The sequence below is a fragment of the Phalangium opilio genome, unplaced genomic scaffold (genome assembly GCF_054372755.1).
Source record: "Phalangium opilio isolate 3A_F unplaced genomic scaffold, DU_Popi_V2 ptg000009l_1, whole genome shotgun sequence".
NCBI lineage: Eukaryota > Metazoa > Arthropoda > Arachnida > Opiliones > Phalangiidae > Phalangium > Phalangium opilio.
In genome coordinates, this window is record NW_028324146.1 from 8,349,515 (window position 1) to 8,357,661 (window position 8,147).

At 33.1% G+C, this 8,147-nt stretch overlaps 1 long non-coding RNA gene across 8 annotated transcripts; it reads right to left on the reverse strand.

The window, feature by feature from the left end:
• Positions 1–5,083: 5,083 nt before the first annotated feature.
• On the reverse strand, positions 5,084–5,980 carry LOC149713669 (uncharacterized). Of its 8 annotated transcripts, XR_016371478.1 has the most exons (4): positions 5,811–5,980; positions 5,561–5,732; positions 5,398–5,450; positions 5,084–5,312 (listed from the first exon to the last, which is right to left on the reverse strand). It is a non-coding gene; the product is annotated as an uncharacterized LOC149713669 (long non-coding RNA). The 8 variants fall into 8 exon arrangements; XR_016371481.1 differs by having other exon boundaries at positions 5,410–5,450; positions 5,561–5,980; XR_016371484.1 differs by having other exon boundaries at positions 5,084–5,315; positions 5,410–5,450; positions 5,561–5,980.
• Positions 5,981–8,147: the final 2,167 nt, after the last annotated feature.

An 8,147-nucleotide genomic window follows, 5' to 3' on the forward strand; every position in this document is an offset into this window, starting at 1 on the left:
TCTATGCTTTAAAAGGAATTTGACGGCGCCAGTTAAGCAAAATGGTATTAGGCCTTGCCAAAAGTTGACTGGGCCTTCGTCAGAGTTAACAGTAGCGCTAGTTAATTCAGGATACCATTATCTAATCTACTTAAATCAGGGTAATAGAGAATAACACTGTCACTTAAATTTACAGTTTTTACAACGTAGTCGTGTTCTTGGACATATTACAGAATAGCTCCTGGTAGTCGTTCACTTTTCTTTCTATGTTTATTATATGTAAAATTGGATGAAAAAAATTATGGTGCAAAACTTTTTCGGCGCAAATGATTATTTAAAAAGTTACAAGCGTTAAAGTCTTTGTTTTTTCATCCAATATTACATATAGTAAACATAAAAACAAAAGATATCTGCTACCAGGAGCTATTCTGTAATATTGCCGTGTTCTTTAGTACATACGTGTTTTTATCCGTTACCGCTATTTCGATCTCTCCATTGTACTAATTAAAAAATTACATTTCTACCCAAAGGATTAAAATTTTTAATTATGTAATGCTTTGTGAAAGACCACGCTTACTAAGGAAGATATACACATATTCGTCACCAACGTAACATCTTTTTATACCTTGTAAACTATTAAACACAAGAAAAAGCACAGCCATTAACGGTGATTTCCCAAGGAAAGTAATGGCAGCACACCTTATTTTCTTTACTAATAGTCCACATTTATTGAAATTTTAACTCAAAAGGCCTATAATTGACACACATTTAACAAGTTATATCATTATCAAGTTGTGGTTAAATGAATGTAACGGTTGATGGATGAGGCTTAGTTTGGTACGATACCACTTTACACTTGCCAACCAACAAACAAAGGTTTCTAACTAAATAGACTATTGTGAGTAAATCAAAAATAGTGTATTATTTCCAAGCATGCTGCAAGTATTTTTCTTTTATTTCAAAATAAATTACATCAGTTTGAGGGAGAAAATTCTCCGTTGGTGTAAACAAAAGTTTTCTGAACATCAAGTCATACGATGCTTGAATCAGTATTTAATGCCCAATATTGTTATTAGGTAAAAGTTAAATAATAATTGAATTATTTGCATGTCCATAACTCAGTTTAAAAAAACAATGTTTCTTATGTTGTAAATTTATTGTTTTGTAGAAATGGAGTTTATTTTGCTGAGGTTAGCAGGGTAGTAAATTCCACCCCTAGACTACGGGAGCATCTAATGGCGCTTTTTTAATCTAAACCCCACCAGTTATTTGCTTTTCAATCTAAGAAAAATTAATTATGTTAGGAAGGAAATGATTAACGCAAGTTGATAAAAAAAAGATAATCGTTTAATAGATAGTTTTCACACATGGAGGATTCATACCATGAACACCAGGAGGCCGGGCTATTTGGCGGACAAAAACCCGTCTGCTTTTGTCCTTCAGATAGCCCGGCTTCCTGGTGTAAATGGTATGAATCCTCCATGTGTGAAAACTATCTATAGATAATATCGGTAGAATATAATACTTTTATTTTTCAAGTATATTAGTTGTTTTTAGTTTAAGCAGATTAGTTGTTTTTAGTTTGGGTCTAAAAAGGTCGTGGAAAAACTAAGAAAAAGGTCAGGGAAAACCTGGAACGGTCAGGGAATTTGGTTCTGAAAAATCCGTGGCAACCCTGTTAAGTAAAAATTCCAATTAAATGGAAATGAAAGACACCCAAACATATTGACATTATGGAATGCTAGTAAATACTAAAGGAAAGTGTTAGAAATTAGAAGATAGGAAACTTCAACGTTGGCATCTTTACACTTTTTAAGGATTAACAAATTTTAAAAGTCAAGCCAGATGTTTACACAAAATTGATGTTCTTAATATTGATAAACGCACTTTTGCTGGCTATTTTTATGCAATAAAACTTAGCCCTATTCTTGCTTTATTGATAAAAAACTCCCAACTTCTACAATAATTATTAAAAATACGATTCAAGTTCAAAAAAAAAATTTATTTCAGAACTTAAATCATTCAGTTTATTATTAATAAAAAATGTCTTCGTGGACAAAGACTTGAAAAAGTAAATGATAAGAGAACAAAATGGAATGACCGAAGTAACAGATATTAAACTTTTTCTTTAAAGACATGATTATAAAACATCAATAATTTGAAAAAAAATACTTATCTTCGTTTTTTTCACCAGAATTACATTTGCATTGTTTTCGAAAGACAGATTATTCATTCTATATATCCTTTGTGGTATTTACAGTTTTCGAATGAAAAGGATTAGAATAAATATCCGAGTATGGATATGGGTTATTTTTAAAGGTTTCTCTTTTCGAACTATAAGGCAAAACGTTGTTTAAAACGACTAAATTCAACCGAAGGAAGAAATTTTATCTTTCATCATGATTGACATTTTAAACGTCGCTTTAGGGTGCTTTGGTTTTGCGCCTGCATTTATACGACCACGATTCAATTTGGGTCCCATTTTTTGGGTCGATGATTTAAAATGTTTTATAAATCAATCATTAAAATTTGGATAAAAGATATTATTAACAAAAAAACGTTTGGTATATTATTGAGTGCGTGAGAACTGTTTTAAAAGTTGTGATTGAATTAGTTTGGTATGACTTCGACTTGCTATTTATGAGCAAACGTATAACACGAAACACGTAAATGGACACCGACAAATGGTGGGCTGTGTATTTATTTCACTATTGGGCTTAGTTCCAGTATTATAACGTATTGTAGTTCAAATTAAAAGCTGCAATCCTTTTAAATATCACTAACGAGGAACTGATTCTATCATGGTCTACACTGGAAATCTAGCTGTAAATATAAACGATATCGCATGTTTCTGTTATATAGTAAATCTTTGACACGAACCATTTTGAAAAGAATGGAAAATTTAATGATACAAAATTTTTGGGCAAATGTAATTTTGGTGAAAAAAACGAAGATAAGTATTTTTTTTTCAAATAATTGATGTTTTATAATCATGTCTTTAAAGAAAAAGTTTAATATCTGTTACTTCGGTCATTCCATTTTGTTCTCTTATCATTTACTTTTTCAAGTCTTTGTCCACGAAGACATTTTTTATTAATATCTGTTCCTTCAGTCTTCATTTTAATTAAGATTGTTAAGAAACTGTGGCATTTTTAAAATCTGCACTAAGCACAAACATAAATATAGGGGAGCGTAAGCATAAGGGACCTAATATTGCTAGTTAGTTACTAATGCTTTCAGGTACCAGTTAATCAGTTATCACCAATGAGATTAATTTATCACTGAAAACATCAAATTTTCATAATAAAATTATTTTGGCCTTTCCTTATCCCCTGGCTTTGAGCATTAAAATATTTAAAATAACTCTGAGGATTATCTAGAATCATTTTTACTGATATTTCAAATTCAGAAGAATCAGAGTCATCGTTTTGAGTCTTTCAGATGACTGGCTTGGACTTATGTTGCTGGTATTTGGTTTTCGTTGTAGCAGTGTAACCAGGGATAAGGGAATTGAGATGGATTGCAAATGAAGATGGGCGACCTACGGCACCGTATCTCTCCCAATGTACCTCGCGCACGCCCCTACCCTTCAGTAGGCGATTGCTAAGTGCTGCCGCGTAGCGCCATTTTATTTGTATGAGAGCTAGCTTCTAATTTTAAGATAGAGGGGGCGCCCTTTACAATTTCATCCAGTACGACCCTACCTAACCGCTGAGGATGCTGGGAGGACTACGGTGCCGTAGGCGGGGGTACACAGGCAACGCTATAGGTATGGGGGTTTCCAATACAAGGTGTAACCAAAGAGAATATAGGGGAGGAGTGGAAAGAGGGGAAAATCTTGTTGCTCTTTTCTACCGCGCATCTTCAATGCGCAGTACCGAGGCATTTCCGTTTGAGACAATTAACGGTATCGTAGGTGGCGCGACTGAGCCGGAAACTCCCTCGTACCTCTAGTATAATTTAGGGGCAACAATGTAATTTAGCCTTGTGGAGCGGGGGATCTTCAACTCCTCCCCTATATTCTCTTTGGTGTAACTGAGACAAGTTTCTTCCTGGAAGCATAGCCCACTCGATCCGCGCTCATGGACGCAAGCTGCTCGCGCTATATAATAATATTTGACCACGTCGTCTGCTAAACTTAGGAATTGAACAATTAAACTTTTTGAGTTAATGTCTGGACTCTGGTTACCTTTGCATTTTCTTTGTGGTCCCATGGTTTTATTTTTAAACAAGTCATTTGCCCTGTATCATTATTGTGTAAGAGACAGCCTGGCAGCCCCGTATTTGTTTACCCTTCCCATAGCCCACTCGAACACGCGTAACACTACGCAAGATGCAGAGCAGCGTCCGTGAGCATGGATCGAGTGGGCTATGCCCTGCCTGGCCAAGTCAGCTGACTTAGGTGAAATATTCATTACTTCTATGCGACTTATTTCTAGACATTCTTGAACGAATCATCTTGTGAAAATTTTATAAGCCAGGCTTCTGGCGCTGGGTTTTTTCCGAGCCAAATTTGCTTTTTAAATTTAAAAAAATTAATTTCAACCTTTTTTCCTCTCTTCAGAAATTTAATAATGATAGTGTGTTACATATTTATCCAATATTTATATTAATTAATTAACACACTGTAATTTGTAATTTCGCGCTTGGAAGAGCCTGAATTAAAAATATTGATTTGGAGACAGGGATTAGTGATAGTGTGATTGAATTGAATCTATCATTTATTTTACCAGCAAAAAACATATCTTCGTAGCGGTAACCCTTGTCTAGAAACCAGGGAATGAACTCTTCTGCGTAGTTTGAATTAATCTACTTTAAACAACAAAAATGTATCTAATTTAAACAAAAAGGTTTATTCCAAATAGCGGTTATAAATAGTACTTAAAAACGCAACTGTTACCTAATAAAAATGATTGCAAGAGCCGGGATAAAAAACATTGGTTGGTTTGTTGACAGGGTTTAGTGATCGTGTGTTTTATTATTCAATTATATTACCATTAATTTAAACCAATAAAATGATCTACATAGTGGTTATCGGTGGCACCAAATATAATCTGCACAGTTATCGTTGGAAAAATGGCCATTGTTTACTGTTTTCAGGTTATGTTAGAATAAGCACTAAATAATTAAAATTTAAATTGTTAACCTATAAGAATTATTGGAAAAGCGTCATTTAAAAATATTGTATGATTTGGTGACAGGGTTTAGTGATAGTGTGATTGAATCTATCATTTATTTTACCAGTAAAAAAGGTATGTTCGTAGCGGTAACTGTTGGCTGGTGGCAACAGTCAAAAACCAGGGAACGAACCCTTGTGCGTCTTTTGCATTAATCTACTTTAAACAACAAAAATTGATTTAATTTAAGCAAATTACCTAATTAGCGGCTATCGTGGGCCGATGGCACCAGGTGAAACACCTTAAAACGTACGCTACACGGCCAATTGGTCTCTAGTCTCTACATACAATCAGCTGTATTTAAATTTTGACCGAGGCTTAGTGAAATCAGTCAATTTAAAAATTATCGGCTAAATCCTAAATTTAAATTCTTTTGTATTAAATTATAATAACGTTTAACTTACGAAATTAAAATAAAATGAGGACGAACTAACCCCTTCTTTTATGTGAAAAGTTAAAAAATTCGCCTTAAGCTCGGCATAGCCACACGCGTTGTCTAAACAAAAATCTTCGCTCAGTCGCTCTATTAGCGGTAAAACAGCGTAAGTCCAACAGTACGTTTCTCTATGATTTTAGCTAGGATTAAACCACGTAAGTCCAACAGAATAAAAGGTCGTAAGTTTAAGTATGTGCTTAAAATACAAAAAGTAATACTTAATATTAATTGTTTTCAATAAAACTTCGAAAGGCACCAGAAAAATGTTCAACCTTTCATTTAAAACCATTTTCAGACCTATCGAATAAATAGTCTTCAAAAAATGCTCGAGTCAATTTGGCCATCACAGCAAACATTTCCCATGTTATTCCTATGGGAAAATTTCCCTTTTTTTGCCAACATGTCTTAATTTTTTTATGGAAATGAAAACCACCCTTAGCAACTTTATTTTCTATGAAGAAAACTAATAGAGGGATCTCTTTGAAATTTTAACCACATATTAAGGGTCCGAATTTTAGTTCAGTGGAATTTTTTCAAAGCAGTAACCATGATAGGAAAAAAGTTACATCGAATCAAAAAACCACCCTTATACATTAAACGCAGTATGAGGTCTTATCTAAGAGAGCAACCGCTCTCTCAGAATATACATTTAAAAAAAAATTAATTGCTAATAAATTACGAATAATTGCTAATTAGTTTTAAAGTTAGAAAATTTTGATGGTAAATAGTTTATAAATTTTAATGTTAAATGATAAATAGCTAATATGAAATTTTGGTAAAATTTAATTAGAAAAGTTAACATATTTTTTAGTAAATTTTGATGATGAAAAGTTAATAACAAGTTTTTTTAGTAAATTTTGATGATGAAAAGTTAACAAGTTTTTTTAGTAAATTTTGATGATACATTTAATTAATTAAAGGATGACTAGTTAATAAAATTTTACGTGGATGACTGTTAGTTTAAATGATGACGTTAAATGATGATGATGCTACATAAAAACCATAGAACAATGTTATATTTACTGGTACTAAAAAATGTTAATTGGAACACAGGAAAGTAATCGATCATATTAATAAAAAAACTGTCAAAAGTTAATATTGGTTGAGTCTCAGTTAAATTTTTAAAAATTTATTTAAATTTAGGAAGGATGATGTCTAACACATTTTAAAGTTAATTCTATTTTCCAGTGTCACAATTTAATATAAGGTTATATTTTAATGATACTTACAATAAATTGTTAAACTGGAATTGTGTCCATTTTTTGGACTACCACTTCTTTAAGTTGGGTTTGATCTTTTTCTTTTTCAACCACAATTGTTTCATCTTCTTTCGGCCCCTGATTTTCTTCCCCTTCAGGAACCTTTTTTCCAACCCCCTCACGCCCTTTTTTATAAAATATCAAAATTATGAAATATTGTCTTATGATTGTGGCTGATCTATTCAAAAGTTAATTAAATGTTGCATTTCAAGTTGATCAAATATCTAATTTAAGCATTATTTGGGTATTAGTTTTATGACAGTGAAATTTATCATTTTCAAGTCTAGAATAGAGATTTTAAATTAAAGGCATACTATTATAAGATAAAAACTTTTTATAAAGGTACATAGAGCTAAAACTATCTTTGTCAAGCTTTTTGGGTCAGCCAACCAGTCTGGGAAATAGCACACTTCCTCTGGTCCAAAACCAGCTTATTAATAGCTTGACCTAGTTTAAAGTAGGGGTTACTGGTCCTCGGGACCAGTTTATTTTTTGCAAATCTACAGGAGAGCAAATGGTGGGAGCATTTTATAGGAATTATATTACCTTTGGGGATCCTGCAATATTAATAAAGTCAACTTGGCTGACTATTTTTATGCAAAAAAAAAAAAAAAAAAAGACAGAAAAAACTTATGCCTAATTTTCCTGTATTGGAAAAAGAACTCCTATTTCTTTTTTGATTCTATAGACTAGTTAGTGTCCCTTGGGATAGGAGTAGACTATATCCATCCCTGTGGGTCTTCTCTTATAAGTGACAAGCTCAGAATAACCTAGAATAGTTAGCAAAAATGCCCATCTCTGTCTAAAAGGTTAGTAATATATGTTTGTTCGTTTTTTTTAAAAAAATTAGGAAATTATATTAAAAAAATCAGCGACTTCAAAAAATACAATCTATTAGCATGGATGAAGAATGCGCGTGAGGAAATTTGTTTTCACGCTACAGGATCGGCAACTCCCCTATCTCGAACGACAGCTTATTCTGTATACACTCTGTTGCAACATCGGTTGTCAGCACGCGCAAAGCTAGGTCTCTATGTAATCTAGCCTTGCGCGTGCTGACAAGAGACAAAAAACTCGCGGATATTAAAATCCTGAAGATCCTGAAGTTTTTTGGTCTCTTGACAGCACGTATAAGGCTACGTTACATAGAGACTTAGCTTTACGCGTGCTGCCAACCGATGCTGTAACAGAGTATATACAGAATAAGCTGTCGTTCAAGATAGGGAGTTGCCAATCCTGTAGAGTGAAAACAAATTTCCTCACGCGCATTCTTCATCCATGCTATTAGCATTAGAT